Source organism: Canis lupus, chromosome 16, assembly GCF_003254725.2.
Source record: "Canis lupus dingo isolate Sandy chromosome 16, ASM325472v2, whole genome shotgun sequence".
Taxonomy (NCBI): domain Eukaryota; kingdom Metazoa; phylum Chordata; class Mammalia; order Carnivora; family Canidae; genus Canis; species Canis lupus.
The window spans coordinates 23,453,732-23,472,635 of NC_064258.1; the positions used below are offsets into that span (position 1 = coordinate 23,453,732).

The following is an 18,904-nucleotide window of genomic DNA, read 5'->3' on the forward strand; positions in this document are numbered from 1 at the left end:
TGCCCTTAGGCAAATGCAGGCAGCTGTCTTAAGAAAAAACCCATTAATAAAACAGAAGACACAGGCACAGAATTACAGGTTAGTTTCTAAAATAATCCACTGCACAAATGCAAAAAGTCCCTGAGAATTTGTGCAGCCAAGCTGACACACAGAGGCATCTGCCAAATAGCCACGGGCCCTCCCATCTGACGAGACTGGGAGGCCAAGGCGGAGGAGCGCTGGCATACTCAGATTCCCAATCGCACTCAGAATTTAGATGCCAAGGGTCTAGTCCTTCAACATCACCTACCACTGCAAACAGTGATGTCAAATCCCAAGAAAATCTGTCTTTAGTCACATTGATGTGAAATTCAGTACATTTGCAAAGTACCTTGTTATTATTTTCCTGAAACCAGTGACTCAATTTTTAAGTGTCTACAGAATTGGAAATAATTTAACTCATAATAGCTTAATTTAAAAAATAAGAACTTGGGGGATCCCTGGGTGGCTCAGCGGTTTGGCGCCTGCCTTTGGTCCAGGGCGCAATCCTGGAGTCCCGGGATCGAGTCCCACATCGGTCTCCCGGCATGGAGCCTGCTTCTCCCTCCTCCTGTGTCTCTGCCTCTCTCTGTCTCTCTTTCTATGTCTGTCATAAATAAATAAATCTTTAAAAAAAATAAGAACTTGGAACTTTTACAGCAAATATCATTCTTAATGGAGAAACACTGGGAGCCTTCCCCCTAAGATCAGGAACAAGATAGGATGTCCACTCTCACCACTGCTATTCAACATAGTATTAGAAGTCCCAGCCTCAGCAATCAGGCAACAAAAAGAAATAAAAGGCATTCAAATTGGCAAAGAAGAAGCCAAACTCTCCCTCTTCGCAGATGACATGATACTGTACCTAGAAAACCCAAAAGACTCCATCCTAAGATTGCTAGAACTCATACAGCAATTCGGCAGTATGGCAGGATACAAAATCAATGCCCAGAAATCAGTGGCATTTCTATACACTAACAAAGAGACTGAAGAAAGAGAAATTAAGGAGTCAATCCCATTTACAATTGCACCCAAAAGCATAAGATACCTAGGAATAAACCTAACCAAAGAGGTAAAGGATCTATACGCTAAAAACTACAGAACACTTCTGAAAGAAATTGAGGAAGACACAAAGAGATGGAAAAATATTCCATGTTCATGGATTGGAAGAATTAATATTGTGAATATGTCCATGTTACTCAGGGCGATTTACACATTTTATGCAATCCCTATCTAAATACCATGGACTTTCTTCAGAGAGTTGGAACAAATCATCTTAAGATTTGTGTGGAATCAGAAAAGACCCCGAATAGCCAGGGGAATTTTACAAAAGAAAACCATAGCTGGGGGCATCACAATGCCAGATTTCAGGTTGTACTTCAAAGCTGTGGTCATCAAGACAGTGTGGTACTAGCACAAAAACAGACACATAGATCAATGAAACAGAACAGAGAACCCAGAAGTGGACCCTGAACTTTATGGTCAACTAATATTCGATAAAGGAGGAAAGACTATCCACTGGAAGAAAGACAGTCTCTTCAATAGATGGTGCTGGGAAAATTGGACATCCACATGCAGAAGAATGAAACTAGACCACTCTCTTTCACCATACACAAAGATAAACTCAAAATGGATGAAAGATCTAAATGTGAGACAAGATTCCATCAAAATCCTAGAGGAGAACACAGGCAACACCCTTTTTGAACTCAGCCACAGTAACTTCTTGCAAGATACATCCACGAAGGCAAGAGAAACAAAAGCAAAAATGAACTATTGGGACTTCATCAAGATAAGAAGTTTTGCACAGCAAAGGATACAGTCAACAAAACTAAAAGACAACCTAGAGAATGGGAGAAGATACTTGCAAATGATGTATCAGATAAAGGGCTAGTTTCCAAGATCTATAAAGAACTTATTAAACTCAACACCAAAGAAACAAACAATCCAATCATGAAATGGGCAAAAGATATGAACAGAAATCTCACAGAGGAAGACATAGACACGGCCAACATGCACATGAGAAAATGCTCTGCATCACTTGCCATCAGGGAAATACAAATCAAAACCACAATGAGATACCACCTCACACCAGTGAGAATGGGGAACGTTAACAAGGCAGAAAACCACAAATGTTGGAGAGCATGTGGAGAAAAGGGAACCCTCTTACACTGTTGGTGGGAATGTGAACTGGTGCAGCCACTCTGGAAAACTGTGTGGAGGTTCCTCAAAGAGTTAAAAATAGACCTGCCCTACGACCCAGCAATTGCACTGTCGGGGATTTACCCCAAAGATACAGATGCAATGAAACGCCGGGACACCTGCACCCCGATGTTTATAGCAGCAATGGCCACAATAGCCAAACTATGGAAGGAGCCTCGGTGTCCATGGAAAGATGAATGGATAAAGAAGATGTGGTTTATGTATACAATGGAATGTTACTCAGCCATTAGAAACGACAAATACCCACCATTTGCTTCAATGTGGATGGAACTGGAGGGTATTATGCTGAGTGAAGTAAGTCAATCAGAGAAGGACAAACAGTGTATGTTCTCATTCATTTGGGGAATATAAATAATAGTGAAAGGGAATAGAAGGGAAGGGAGAAGAAATGTGTGGGAAATATCAGAAAGGGAGACAGAACATAAAGACTCCTAACTCTGGGAAACGAACTAGGGGTGGTGGAAGGGGAGGAGGGGGTGGGGTGGGGGTGAATGGGTGATGGGCACTGAGGGGGGCACTGACGGGATGAGCACTGGGTGTTATTCTGTATGTTGGTAAATTGAACACCAATAAAAAATAAATATATTAAAAAAAAGAAAAAAGAACTTGGAACTTTTGTTATTTCTCCCCACTCAAGTTGCTGGCAGATTTCATCCCTGAAAACTTACAAAAGGCAAAAATTCAGGTAGGAAATTTTAGCAAGTGGGGCTTGTCCAGGCTCTTGTCTTTGCTCTGCCACTACCTAGTCGTGTGACCATGAGTGTATTTGTTAATCTCTCTCCTGGCCTCACTTTCTTCCTTGTGAACAATGTGGTTGGACCCACAAAGGCCCAAAATGTTCCTATTAAATAACCGTACAACTGGCTCCAGAATAATAACCTAAGAAATGAAGATTTTAATTCAAGGTAAATTTGAAGCGTGATGAAACAAGAACACTGGGTCTTAGATTTCTAAAATTATTTTGAAGGCTACAATGCAGCTTGAGGCAGAGACTGTGAATATAAGAGAAACAACAATGGGAAGACAAAGGAATATGTGTGATTTAGAAGAGCTTCCAAAAGCTACAAAGGTTTCAAATGATGTAATGCACATGCCTTGTTTTGTTGTTGTTCTTTTTAATTTGGTGTCAAAAGCTTTCTCCTTCAGTACAGAAGATTTTGTAATATTTCTAAATGATCTAGCCTGACAGCATTTGAGGAAGAAAAAAATCAAACATTACACTATGTGAGCTTTCATCTTGTCACAAAGCCATTAGAGCTAATGAAAAATGATGGCATTGTTAAGTTTTATTTATAGTTTCTTCTTAATAAAATGAAAAATGAACAGAAAAACACTTTGAATATAAATTTTTAAAGACTTTAAAGATTTAAGACCAGTAGCAAAAATATATGTAGACATAAGCCTATAAATAGTCTTTTTTAAAAAAAAGTGTGGAAAAGATTGCTTATGGCTCCTGCTGAGTTTTACCTTTCTCCAAGGCCTCATAAATAGATGTCCTGCAGTCCAGGTAACTGTCATCAGGAATGTGGGGCCCTAAAATGTAAGAAAGACTCTGTCTCCAACTTAAATGTTATACAGTCTGCCCTGCACACCACTGACTAACCCCCAGGATTACCCAGCAAAGCAAGATATTTTTTTGTGTTATGTTTTTTAAGTCACCTACCCTCCAACCAACCAAGAATTGTTTTTTAAAGTCACCTACCCTCAAACCCCCCAGGATTACCCAGCAAAGCAAGATATTTTTTTGTGTCATGTTTTTTAAGTCATCTACCCTCAAACCAACCAACCATGTGTTCCCTCAGATTAGGTCAGGAATAGAAAAGAGAAAGAGAACATTTGTTCAGCCCTTACTGCCCAAGGGTTCACAAGCTTTAACCCATCTAATCAGACATGTTTGCCCAGATTTTACATTTTTTAATCCCCCTCGTCACAGTACAACAGTAACACTGTTATATAAGTAGCCCTTTGAGCAGGGGGCACATTTTCTTAGTAAGCGAGTAAATATTTTAGGGTTTGTGAACCAAGGGGCACAACTGAGATGTTCTGTAAGTACTTACAAAATAAGAGAACACACATATTTCCTCATATTCATTGACAAAATTCAAAAGACAGTAACAACAGTGGACTACAACATAGATCCAATGAGGAAGAACAGAATTCTTTGGGGAGGGATGTTACCCCTTAACTGAGGTTTAGAATTAGTGCTCCCCATCATCAGATTGATTGCAAATATGCATCTGTAAAAAACCATTCTTAGCTTGTGGGCAGTGCAAAAACAGGAAGCAGGCCAGGTTTGCCCATAGTTGCCCAACCCTTTTAACACCTTACAAAAAGCTCTCACTAATCATGCATTCGACTAATATTCGTTATACTCCTTCAGTTACTCTTCAAAAGAATTTTGATGAGTATGTACCACCGGGTGATGGGGGTACATAAAGGGGTGAATTGGGGTCCCCACACAAGGAATCTGAGCATGACTCAAAGGCAGGTCTGCCCCCCAGCCCCAGAGGCCCAATGTGTACTTGAAAGACAGTATACTAAATGCCATGCTAGAGATGCATTTGAGTCAGGTGAGGGCAGGCCAGAAGGAGGAGATGGCCACCTCTGCCTCACATAGCCAGGGCTGCTCCAGGGGCTAAGGGCCCTAAGTCCAGAATGAGACTGCCTGCTTTCAGATCCCAGCTTCAGATGCTGGTTGAGTCACTCTGCATGAGACATCTAATCTCTCTGTGCCTCCATTTCCCAACTATGAAAGGAGGATGATCATAATGGTACCCACTCTGCAAGTGCCACAAGAGGGTTGTTGTGAGCACTCCATAAATTCATGTAGACCATTTAGAGCAGTGACTGGCACACAGCAAGCACATGCACATGTCAGCTGCTCTCATCATGACAGAGAGGGCTATGATGGGGCTGAGTCTCAAATGATGAGTGGGACTTTCCTAGGAAGACCAAGTAGAGAGAGAGGCCAAGACAGAGTACGCAAATGAATACAAACATGAAAAGCAACCCCACGTGGTTTGGTGTAGCTCAAAAGTGAAGGGGGTCAAGAGGCAGGAGATGTGCTTATGTGCATGATTCATGGGAACTGGTCCTTGATTCCCCAGCAGGGGGATGTGCACGTTTTAAGCAGCTCAGAGAATCAGCATTGCAGGAACTAGCAGCAGAGTGAAGGGTGGCCAGGAGGAGGCAAGGATGGAGAGAAAGCAACTATATATGAGGTGAAGGCAATAGCAGCCAAGAGAGATGACCACAGCTGAACAAGAAAACTGACAGTGAAGGCATGGAGGAGGGGAGGACTTGGGAGCCATGCAGAAGTAATTTCAGTCTTAGCAGCCCTTAGCTGGGGGTCCCACAGGAAAGGAATGAGGAGCAGTGCAGAATGACACCTAGATCTCTGGCCTTGGTACAAGGTGGGACTGATCACCAGTGCAGAATTCAGTTGGAGGAATAGTAATGGCAGCGGCTGGGCGGGGGTGGGGGCGGGGAGGTCCAGACAGAACATGAAACAGATCCTCATGTGGGAGTGGGGGTGGGGGGGCATCTGGCCATATCCTTGCAAGACAACCAAGCATGGAGTACTGGGGCAAGACAGAAGCGAGACAGAAGGAAGAGCAAGAGTGATAGGACAATCTGGAGACTAAGCCAAGTGCAGCAGGGTGGGGGGGCTGCGGATCAGAGAGTGAGGGCCACCGGCAGTCCTGGACAGGGTACCAAGAAGCACCACACTGTGGGCCCAGCCACTTTGAGGAGTATGCTAGGGCTGAGTAGAGTGGGAGGTAAGGAGCTCAAGAGGGGGACGTTTCTAGGAGTCTGGAATTCAGGAAAGAAGGTCTGGCAATACAGATTCAAGGGTCGTCAGTAAATATGTGGAGGGTGATGCCCCACCCCAGAGAGAGTCAAGAGAATCAGAAGGAGGATACTGAGAGAGAACTATCTAAAGGGAAAGGAAAATCAAAGGGAAGTGGTGTCCCAGGAACCAAAGAGGAAGGTCAAGAACGAAGTGGTCTAGCACAGATCGTCAAACACAGCAGAAGAGTCAAGGAAGCTGGTGGCCCAGCACATCTCCAGACTTTGCAGTTAGTAACCCATGCTGAGAGGATTAGAGCAGCTCTCAGGAAAGCTTGAGCTTCAGTGGGTGAATGATGACTGGGAAGTTGTAAGTGGCAGCAACACAAAGGCTATCAGAATCCCAAAGGAAAAGAGGACATCGTCTCAAAGACATGTGCACTCTCATGTTCATCGCAGCATTCCTCACCATAGCCAAGACACAGAAATGACCCAAGTGACCATCAACAGATGAATGAGTAAAGAAAACCTGGTGTATAATTACAATGGAATACCACTCAGCCATTAAAAAAAAGAAGGAAATCTTGCCCTCTGAGGTTCAACTTGGTTGAACCATGAAGTCACTGTGCCAAGTGAGATAAGCCAGACAGAGAAAGAGAGATACCATATGTTCCCACACATATGTGGAATCTAAAAGAGCTGAACTTCCAGAAATGGTGGTTGCTGGGGCTAGAGGTGGTGTGAAATGGGGAGACACTGCTCAAATGGCACAAACTCCCAGCTACACAATGAATAAATTCTGGGGTTCCAATGTGCAACATGGTGAGTATAATTAACAATACTGTATCATATGCTTGGAGGCTGTTACCAAATTAGACCTTAAATATTACCATACACATAAAAAAGGTAATTATCTGAGGGGATGGTAGTGTTCACTGACCTTATTGTGGTAATCATCTTGCACACTGTACACCTTAAAATAACATGCATTAGATGTCAGTAAAATCTCAATAAAGCGGCGGGGGGGGGGAGCTTCTAAGTTGTTGGATGGGGACAGGAAGAGGTAGATTTGAAAGAGCAGGATCACGAGGTGCCCACTGTCATGCCATTTTTTTTTTCCAGATAAAACCAACTTCCCTCAACTAAAAAGTGGGAAAATGGGAATTCAGTTCCATGCCTTCTGGTTCTAAGACCAGGGCTCTCTCTCCCATAACATTTTGGAAACATCATGTTTCTGATTAGGATGCAAGAGAAAACCAACAGCTAGGAATAATGGGAATATAAACAGTAATATACTCTGCTTTTAGCTTTTCCAGGGCAATTAAAATGCTGGAATGGGCACAGAGGATGGGATATAATCTCAACAACATCCATACCACCCTTCCACACAGACATTTACACTGAGAAGAAAATGAAATTGAGGCACACAGGCTATGGAACTTGCCCAAGGAGAAACACGAATTGATTGAGCAAAGGAGCAGTGATTCCAGAAGGAGTTAATCAGGACACATTGTTCATACTCCTTTAAAACTTAGGTACCCAGGAGGGGCAAGACGGCGGAAGAGTAGGGTCCCCAAATCACCTGTCCCCACCAAATTACCTAGATAACCTTCAAATCATCCTGAAAATCTACGAATTCGGCCTGAGATTTAAAGAGAGAACAGCTGGAATGCTTCAGTGAGAAGAGTTCGCGCTTCTATCAAGGTAGGAAGACGGTGGGGAAAAGAAAGAAACAAAAGGCCTCCAAGGGGGAGGGGCCCCGCGAGGAGCCAGGCTAAGGCCGGGGCGGGTGTCCCCAGGCTGGAGAGCCCCGTCCAGGAGAAGCAGGAGCCGCACCAACCTTCCCGGGCGGAAAGGTCTCGAAGGGAGTTAGAGCAGGACCCCAGGAGGGCGGGGATGCCCTCGGGCTCCCTGGGACACTAACAGACACCTGCGCCCCGGGACAGTGCGCCGAGCTCCCTAAGGGCTGCAAGGCACGGCGGGACCCGGAGCAGCTCGGATGGGCTCGGGGGCGGCTCTGCGGAGGGGGCTGCCGGGCGGGAGCAGCTCGGAGGGGCTCGGGCGGAGGAAGAGGCTCCGCGGAGGGGGCTGCGCGGCTCCGGGAGCTCGAATCCAACAGCGCAGACTCCGGAGCACAGGGCGCCGGGACACAGCCCAGGATCTGGCCTCCCCCGGGACAGGCAGAGGCCGGAGGGCCCAGGAGGGCCCAAGACAGCAAGGACGCTCCTGCCCAGAGCTGAGCAGATCAGCGGCCCCGCCCCGGAGCCTCCAGGCCCTGCAGACGGAGAGCTCCAGAGTTCCTGCAGGGGCTGAATCCAGGTTTCCAGAGCTGGCCCCGCCACTGCGGTTGTTCCTCCTGGGGCCTCACGGGGTAAACAACCCCCACTGAGCCCTGCACCAGGCAGGGGGCAGAGCAGCTCCCCCAAGTGCTAACACCTGAAAATCAGCACAACAGGCCCCTCCCCCAGAAGACCAGCTAGACGGACAAGTTCCAGGGGAAGTCAAGGGACTTAAAGTACACAGAATCAGAAGATACTCCCCCGTGGTTTTTTTTTTTTTTCTTTTTGATTTTTTTTCTCTTTCCCACCCCCTTTTTTTCTTTCTTTCTTTTTCTTTCTCTTTTTCTTCTCTTTTTTCTTTTTTTCTTCCTTTTTTTCTTTTTTCTTTTTCTCTTTTCTTTCCTTCTTTCTCTCCTCTCTTTTTCTCCTTTTCCCAATACTTGTTTTTGGCCACTCAGCACTGAGCAACATGACTAGAAGGAAAACCTCACCTCAAAAGAAAGAATCAGAAACAGTCCTCTCTCCCACAGAATTACAAAATCTGGATTACAATTCAATGTCAGAAAGCCAATTCAGAAGCACTATTATACAGCTACTGGTGGCTCTAGAAAAAAGCATAAAGGACTTGAGAGACTTCATGACTGCAGAATTTAGATCTAATCAGGCAGAAATTAAAAATCAATTGAATGAGATGCAATCCAAACTAGAAGTCCTAATGCCGAGGGTTAACCAGGTGGAAGAACAAGTGAGTGACATAGAAGACAAGTTGATGGCAAAGAGGGAAACTGAGGAAAAGAGAGACAAACAATTAAAAGACCATGAAGATAGATTACGGGAAATAAACGACAGCCTGAGGAAGAAAAACCTACGTTTCACTGGGGTTCCCAGGGCGCCGAAAGGGACAGAGGGCCAGAATATGTATTTGAACAAATCATAGCTGAAAGCTTTCCTAATCTGGGAAGGGAAACAGGCATTCAGATCCAGGAAATAGAGAGATCCCCCCCCCTAAAATCAATAAAAACCGTTCAACACCTCGACATCTAATAGTGAAGCTTGCAAATTCCAAAGATAAAGAGAAGATCCTTAAAGCAGCAAGAGACAAGAAATCCCTGACCTTTATGGGGAGGAGTATTAGGGTAACAGCAGACCTCTCCACAGAGACCTGGCAGGCCAGAAAGGGCTGGCAGGATATATTCGGGGTCCTAAATGAGAAGAACATGAACCAAGAATACTTTATCCAGCCAGGCTCTCATTCAAAATGGAAGGAGAGATAAAGAGCTTCCAAGACAGGCAGGAACTGAAAGAATATGTGACCTCCAAACCAGCTCTGCAAGAAATTTTAAGGGGGACTCTTAAAATTCCCCTTTAAGAAGAAGTTCAGTGGAACGATCCACAAAAACAAGGACTGAATAGATATCATGATGACACTAAACTCATATCTCTCAATAGTAACACTGAACGTGAACGGGCTTAATGACCCCATCAAAAGGCACAGGGTTTCAGACTGGATAAAAAAGCAGGACCCATCTATTTGCTGCCTACAAGAGACTCATTTTAGACAGAAGGACACCTACAACCTGAAAATAAAAGGTTGGAGAACCATTTACCATTCAAATGGTCCTCAAAAGAAAGCAGGGGTAGCCTGCTCATCCTTACATGAGATAAACTAAAATTTACCCCGAAGACTGTAGTGAGAGATGAAGAAGGACACTATCTCATACTTAAAGGATCTATCCAACAAGAGGACTTAACAATCCTCAATATATATGCCCCGAATGTGGGAGCTGCCAAATATTTAAATCAATTAATAACCAAAGTGAAGAAGTACTTAGATAATAATACACTTACACTTGGTGACTTCAATCTAGCTCTTTCTATACTAGATAGGTCTTCTAAGCACAACATATCCAAAGAAACGAGAGCTTTAAATGATACAATGGACCAGATGGATTTCACAGATATCTACAGAACTTTACATCCAAACTCAACTGAATACACATTCTTCTCAAGTGCACATGGAACTTTCTCCAGAATAGACCACATATTGGGTCACAAATCGGGTCTGAACCAATACCAAAAGATTGGGATCGTCCCCTGCATATTCTCAGACCATAATGCCTTGAAATTAGAACTAAATCACAACAAGAAGTTTGGAAGGACCTCAAACACGTGGAGGTTAAGGACCATCCTGCTAACAGATGAAAGGGTCAACCAGGAAATTAAGGAAGAATTAAAAAGATTCATGGAAACTAATGAGCATGAAGATACAACTGTTCAAAATCTTTGGGATGCAGCAAAAGCAGTCCTAAGGGGGAAATACATTGCAATACAAGCATCCATTCAAAAACTGGAAAGAACTCAAATACAAAAGCTAACGTTACACATAAAGGAGCTAGAGAAAAAACAGCAGATAGATCCTACACCCAGCAGAAGAAGAGAGTTAATTAAGATTCGAGCAGAACTCAACGAAATCGAGACCAGAAGAACTGTGGAACAGATCAACAAAACCAGGAGCTGGTTCTTTGAAAGAATTAATAAGATAGATAAACCATTAGCCAGCCTTAGTAAAAAGAAGAGAGAGAAGACTCAAATTAATAAAATCATGAATGAGAAAGGAGAGATCACTACCAACACCAAGGAAATACAAACGATTTTAAAAACATATTATGAACAGCTATACGCCAGTAAATTAGGCAATCTAGAAGAAATGGACGCATTCCTGGAAAGCCACAAACTAACAAAACTGGAACAGGAAGAAATAGAAAACCTGAACAGGCCAATAACCAGGGAGGAAATTGAAGCAGTCATCAAAAACCTCCCAAGACACAAGAGTCCAGGGCCAGATGGCTTCCCAGGGGAATTCTATCAAATGTTTAAAGAAGAAACCATACCTATTCTACTAAAGCTGTTTGGAAAGATAGAAAGAGTTGGAGTACTTCCAAACTCGTTCTATGAGGCCAGCATCACCTTAATTCCAAAACCAGACAAAGACCCCACCAAAAAGGAGAATTACAGACTAATATCCCTGATGAACATGGATGCAAAAATTCTCAACAAGATACTAGCCAATAGGATCCAACAGTACATTCGAAAATTATTCACCACGACCAAGTAGGATTTATCCCCGGGACACAAGGCTGGTTCAACACTCATAAAACAATCAATGTGATTCATCATATCACCAAGAGAAAAACCAAGAACCATATGATCCTCTCATTAGATGCAGAGAAAGCATTTGACAAAATACAGCATCCATTCCTGATCAAAACTCTTCAGAGTGTAGGGATGGAGGGAACATTCCTCGACATCTTAAAAGCCATCTACGAAAACCCCATAGCAAATATAATTTTCAATGGGGAAACACTGGGAGCCTTTCCCCTAAGATCAGGAACAAGACAGGAATGTCCACTCTCATCACTGCTATTCAACATAGTACTGGAAGTCCTAGCCTCAGCAATCAGACAACAAAAAGACATTAAAGGCATTCAAATTGGCAAAGAAGAAGTCAAACTCTCCCTCTTCGCTGATGACGTGATACTGTACATAGAAAACCCAAAAGCCTCCACCCCAAGATTGCTAGAACTCATACAGCAATTTGGTAGCGTGGCAGGATACAAAATCAATGCCCAGAAATCAGTGGCATTTCTATACACTAACAATGAGACTGAAGAAAGAGAAATTAAGGAGTCAATCCCATTTACAATTGCACCCAAAAGCATAAGATACCTAGGAATAAACCTAACCAAAGAGGTAAAGGATCTATACCCTAAAAACTATAGAACACTTCTGAAAGAAATTGAGGAAGACACAAAGAGATGGAAAAATATCCCATGCTCATGGATTGGCAGAAGTAATATTGTGAAAATGTCCATGTTACCCAGGGGATTTACACATTTTATGCAATCCCTATCTAAATACCATGGACTTTCTTCAGAGAGTTGGAACAAATCATCTTAAGATTTGTGTGGAATCAGAAAAGACCCCGAATAGCCAGGGGAATTTTACAAAAGAAAACCATAGCTGGGGGCATCACAATGCCAGATTTCAGGTTGTACTACAAAGCTGTGGTCATCAAGACAGTGTGGTACTAGCACAAAAACAGACACATAGATCAATGGAACAGAACAGAGAACCCAGAAGTGGACCCTGAACTTTATGGTCAACTAATATTCGATAAAGGAGGAAAGACTATCCACTGGAAGAAAGACAGTCTCTTCAATAGATGGTGCTGGGAAAATTGGACATCCACATGCAGAAGAATGAAACTAGACCACTCTCTTTCACCATACACAAAGATAAACTCAAAATGGATGAAAGATCTAAATGTGAGACAAGATTCCATCAAAATCCTAGAGGAGAACACAGGCAACACCCTTTTTGAACTTGGCCACAGTAACTTCTTGCAAGATACATCCACGAAGGCAAAAGAAACAAAAGCAAAAATGAACTATTGGGACTTCATCAAGATAAGAAGCTTTTGCACAGCAAAGGATACAGTCAACAAAACTAAAAGACAACCTAGAGAATGGGAGAAGATACTTGCAAATGATGTATCAGATAAAGGGCTAGTTTCCAAGATCTATAAAGAACTTATTAAACTCAACACCAAAGAAACAAACAATCCAATCATGAAATGGGCAAAAGATATGAACAGAAATCTCACAGAGGAAGACATAGACACGGCCTACAGGCACATGAGAAAATGCTCTGCATCACTTGCCATCAGGGAAATACAAATCAAAACCACAGTGAGATACCACCTCACACCAGTGAGAATGGGGAACATTAACAAGGCAGGAAACCACAAATGTTGGAGAGGATGCGGAGAAAAGGGAACCCTCTTACACTGTTGGTGGGAATGTGAACTGGTGCAGCCACTCTGGAAAACTGTGTGGAGGTTCCTCAAAGAGTTAAAAATAGGCCTGCCCTACGACCCAGCAATTGCACTGTTGGGGATTTACCCCAAAGATTCAGATGCAATGAAACACCGGGACACCTGCACCCCGATGTTTATAGCAGCAATGGCCACAATAGCCAAACTATGGAAGGAGCCTCGGTGTCCATGGAAAGATGAATGGTGAAAGAAGATGTGGTTGATGTATACAATGGAATATTACTCAGCCATTAGAAACGACAAATACCCACCATTTGCTTCAATGTGGATGGAACTGGAAGGTATTATGCTGAGTGGAGTAAGTCAATCAGAGAAGGACAAACAGTGTATGTTCTCATTCATTTGGGGAATATAAATAATAGTGAAAGGGAATAGAAGGGAAGGGAGAAGAAATGTGTGGGAAATATCAGAAAGGGAGACAGAACATAAAGACTCCTAACTCTGGGAAATGAACTAGGGGTGGTGGAAGGGGAGGAGGGGGTGGGGTGGGGGTGAATGGGTGATGGGCACTGAGGGGGGTACTTGACGGGATGAACACTGGGTGTTATTCTTTATGTTGGTAAATTGAACACCAATAAAAAATAAATTTATTATTAAAAAATAAAATAAATAAAACTTAGGTAGGCCTTGCTCAAGCCTGAGCCCTGGCCTCCTGTGTCACCCTCTTACTCTCCAAACAGCACGAGTTTCACCACCCGCTCCACCTTCTCTTCCAACTACTGGTCCCTGGGCTCTGTGCAGTCGCCCAGCCGCTGTGTCTGGCTGATCAGCAGCAACATGGCCAGTGTCTATGTAGGCACAGGGGCTCAGACTCCTGGATCTCTGTATCCTGCTCCACCAGCTTCTGGGGTGGCTGGGGATCCATGGGCCTGGCTGCGGGGGTGGCCAGGGGTCTGGCGAGCATAGAGGGCATCCAGGGTGAGGAGACCATGAGAGACCTGAATGACTGCCTGGCCTCCTACCTGGAGAGAGTGAGGAGCCTGGAGGCTGATAATCAGAGAGATTATCTGATTATCCTGATTCGATCAGGAGATGAAAATCCGGGAACACCTAGAGAAGAAGGGACCCCAAGTCAGAGACTGAGGACATTACTTCAAGACCATGGAGGACCTGAGGGCTCAGATCTTTGCAAGTGCTGTGGACAATGCCCGCATCGTTCTACAGAGTGACAATGCCCGTCTTGCGGCTGACAACTCCTGAATCAAATATGAGACAGAGCTGGCCATGGGCTAGTCTGTGGAGAGTGACATCCATGGGTTCCACAAGGTCACTGATACCACCAATGTCACTTGCCTGCAGCTAAAGACAGAGATCGAGGCTCTCAAGGAGGAGCTGCTCTTCATGAAGAAGAACCATGAGGAGGAAGTAAAGGGTCTACAAAACCAAATCTCCAACTCTGGGTCGATGGTAGTGTTGGATGCCCCCAAATCTCAGGACCTTGGCAAGATCATGGCAGATATCCGGGCCCAGTATGACAAACTGGCTCAGAAGAACCGGGAGGACAAGTATTGGTCCCAGAAGATCGACCACAGGGGTCACCACACAGACTGCTGAGATAGGAGAAGCTGAGATGACCCTCACGGAGCTAAGACGTACCGCCAAGTCCTTGGAGATCAACCTGGACTCAAGGAGAAACCTGAAGGCCAGCTTGGAGAACAGCCTGAGGGAGGTCATATATGGAGCAGCTCAACAGGGTCCTGCTACACCTGGAGTCAGAGCTGTACCAGACCTGGGCAGAGGGGCAGCACCAGGCCCAGGAGTATGAGGCCCTGCTGAATGTCAAGGTCAAGCTGGAGGCTGAGATTGCCACCTACTGTCGCCTGTTGGAAGACAGGGAGGACTTCAGTCTTACTGATGCCCTGGACAACAGTAACTTCTTGCAGACAATCCAGAAGACCACCACCTGCAAGACGGTGGACAGCAAGGTGGTGTCTGAGACCAACGACACCAAAATTCTGAGGCGTAGAGGCAGCAGAAACAGGGAGGAGCAGGAGGCCAATAAAAAGTTCAGAGGTTAAAAAAAAAAAAAAAAAACTTAGGTACCTCATACCTATCAGGATGACTACTATACAAAAAAACAAAACAGTAAAGAAATAAAAAACAAAACAAGACAAAACCCCAAGAAACAGCATGTATTGGGGAGGATATGGAGAAACTGGAACCATCAAGCATTGCTGGTGGGAATGTAAGATGATGCAGCTGCTCTGGAAAAGTGTGGCCGTTCCTCAAAAAACATTTTTTTAATTACCATATGCTCCAGCAATTCCACTTCTGGACATATACCCAAAAAAATTAAAAGCAAAGACTCAAAGAAATATGTGTATACTCATATTCACAGTAGCATTATTTGTAATAGCTGAAAGGTGGAAGCACCCCAACTATCCATCAACAGTGAGTAGATAAACAAAATGTGGTACAGACATTAGAATGGAGTATTACTCAGCCTTTATTTTTTTTAATCTTTTTTTTAAATTTTTATTTATTTATGATAGTCACACAGAGAGAGAGAGGGGCAGAGACATAGGCAGAGGGAGAAGCAGGCTCCATGCATCAGGAGCCCGACGTGGGATTTGATCCCGGGTCTCCAGGATCGCGCCCTGGGCCAAAGGCAGGCGCCAAACCACTGCGCCACCCAGGGATCCCATACTCAGCCTTTAAAGGAAACTCCTTTAATCCTTAAAAAGAGTTAGCATGCTACAGTATGGATGAACCCTGAAGACATTGCTAACTAAAGTCAGCCAGTTGCAAATGAACAAATACTGCATGATTCTATTTATATAAAGTACCTAAACTAGTCAAATTCAAAGAAATAAAGTAGAATGATGGTTGCTGGGTATTGCCAGAGAAGGGGGAATGAGAGGCTATTGTTTAATAGGTCAGAGTTTCAATTTTGCAAGGTGAAGGATTCTGGAAATTACGGTGATGGTCTCACAATGTGAATGTACTTTTATTGCCTTTGAGCTATATACTTAAAACTGGTCAAGATGGCAAATTTTATGTTGTGTGTATTTTACCACAATTAAAACAAAAACTTAGGTAGGTATTACTTCTGATTTTAAAATAAGAAATAAGGCACAGAAAGGTTAAGTCATATTTTTTAGTTATATGAATCATTTCCTACAAATCTGGACCTAGATCCTAAACCTCTTACTTGTGAGATCTTATTAGATAGTGCTCATGGGTTTGCCTTCAACTTTGACTCTGACCTGAGGTTAAGCAAATCATTACCACATGGTGCCCTGGTCCTTCCTTATGTTTATACCTTACCTGACTCTTTTTTTTCCTATAGAATCAGACTAATTGCCTTCCTTCTCTGCATCTCTGGATGATTGCTATCTACGGTGTTTGTATACTACATCAGCCTGTCTACAGACAACCATACGCTGGATGTGGATGTATGACAAAGCCTTCCTCACCACCATACCTCCGGGAGAATCCTGTGACCCACAGGACGTATCTTTAGATATAATTTAAGACTTCCCTCCTACACCTATACTAATAATTGAGCTAAAACATGGTATGTTCCCCTATCTTTCTGTAATCATATTTTCTTTCTTGAACAAACTTGCTAATGGCAAAAACTGAACACATGCTAAAAACTTAAATGATCAGACTACCAGAAGCTGTCAATCTGAGAGAAGGCAGACCAATTGCTAACTTAGAAACAGACAAAATTCTTTGAAACCCTTGAGGTAGCTTTCCTGCAGTGAGCTCCCCCTGTGGCTGAGACTGCTAGCCACTCACACAATATCCATCCTTCTCTTCTTTTCTTTGTAACAGAACATCTGTATTTTTGAGAGACGCAAAATACATGGAGAAAATTACTTTTTCACATCCCTGGAAGATAGAAATGGCCAATAAGATATTAACAGAAGTCCTTAGGCTGGGTTTCTAGGAAGGAACTTAAAAGATAGCTTATTCAACGGGCAGGTACTCTTTTGACCTTCTAACCTTTATTCTTTTTCCTTCAGCCTGACAGACAGGATGGCTGGAGCTGCAGCAGCCCTCTTGAACCCATGAAGGAAGGAGACCAAGAGAATCCCAATTATTCAACCTCCTTAAGACACCAAGGCAATGCCAGCAACTCTTTCAGTCTTCTTGGTAATAAAAGAAGCCCTTCAGAGTCTAAAATCATGCACTGGTGCCAGAGGGGTCTGTGCTTTCACCCAAATGCAACTCCTAAGGAGGTATACTTAGGATACTGAAAAGATCCTCTATCTCTGTGAAGTAAAACAATTTGTTAAAAATAAATGATGCTAATGACAATGGCATTAACCCTTATGAAGCACATCATAGGTGGCCAGCACAGAGGCAGAGAGGTTGGTAATTTACCCAAGGTCTCAGGGCTAACAGTGAGATTGGGCTTTAAATCCAGGTGGTCTGGCCCCAGAGAACATGGGTCTAACTACACTATCAAACACAGCAAACTAATAGACACGGCACAAACCAATCTCCACAAACAATCTTTTTTTTTCTAATCTTTTTTTTTAAGATTTATTTATTTATTTATTTATTTATTCATGATAGACATAGACAGAGAGAGAGAGAGAGAGGCAGAGACACAGGAGGAGGGAGAAGCAGGCTCCATGCTGGGAGCCCAACGCGGGACTGGATCCCGGGACCCCAGGATTGCGCCCTGGGCCAAAGGCAGGCACTAAACCACTGAGCCACCCAGGGATCCCCCCAAACACACTAATCTTAAAGAAGCCTTGTCAATTCATTAATGAAAATTCTTATTGTATGTCATCCCTTAAATTGCTCCTCTATTTGAGAAATTATTTCTTGTAGGAACTGAGATTCTTGTAACTCTGGTCAAACATCTGACTGGTTTCATAGCTGCTTTACGTGTCACCATAAACACTGCTTAGGCCATCACCATGGTGTCCTGACAGAAATTCCTCCTCACCACCGTCCACTACTACAAGATTAATCTCTCAAAAGTAGAGCTTTGATCACATCAAACCCTTCGCCAAAGTCTTCAGTGGATGTATGTTACCCAAATAAAGTCCAAACTCTTTAGCCTGGATCTGTTTCCGGCTCCTTTCCCACCTTCCCACCTCTCTCCTTCACACTCCAAACCGTCCAGCCAAACTAGCCCTTGGTTGTGCCCTGAATTCACCTGGGATTTCCCATCTTACACCTTGGCATATACTACTCAGGCCACTTGGATGCACATCCATCTCATCCCTCCCCCAACCCCATGTGTCCCCACCAGATTGGATCCTCAAGACCCAAGTCAAAGCCTTGTGTGCCACATTAATGGCTCCTTCTGGACAAGGATTGATCTGTCACAAATCTAGCCTAGGAGGAAAAGCACTGGGTTTCAGGGTCTCCTGTAAAGAGAGTAAATGAAGCCCAGTCCTGCAACAGTCCCCACTGAGACTAGAGCCAAGGGATGGCATCCGTCTCCTGCAACGCTCATCCTCCTCAGCCCCCTTCCTAGTTTGTTCTCACTTCCTTCCATATTTTCCCTGATCAATCAACACCATGAACAATCTTCAAGCTAAAAATCATTCCCAAAGGGAAGCTTATAAGCTTAGGTTATAACCCTAAGGATATGTAGAAAGGGGCAGGAGGAAACCATGGAAGAGCTCTGACCAGTGCCAAGGGGTCCAGCCAACATGATGCCACTGCCCTTCTGATCTACTGACCAAAATCATCCAAGGCAGGGACACCCAGAAGAAGCTTGCTCAAGGTTGCTACA

At 43.8% G+C, this 18,904-nt stretch overlaps 1 protein-coding gene and 1 pseudogene across 18 annotated transcripts in view; one reads left to right on the forward strand and one right to left on the reverse strand.

The window, feature by feature from the left end:
- The window catches only part of CSGALNACT1 (chondroitin sulfate N-acetylgalactosaminyltransferase 1), a 327,223-nt gene that overhangs the window by 254,593 nt on the left and 53,726 nt on the right, over positions 1-18,904 (reverse strand). The gene's annotated exons all lie outside the window — the stretch shown is intronic.
- The window catches only part of LOC112671687 (keratin, type I cytoskeletal 18-like), a 62,804-nt pseudogene continuing 52,921 nt past the window's right edge, over positions 9,022-18,904 (forward strand).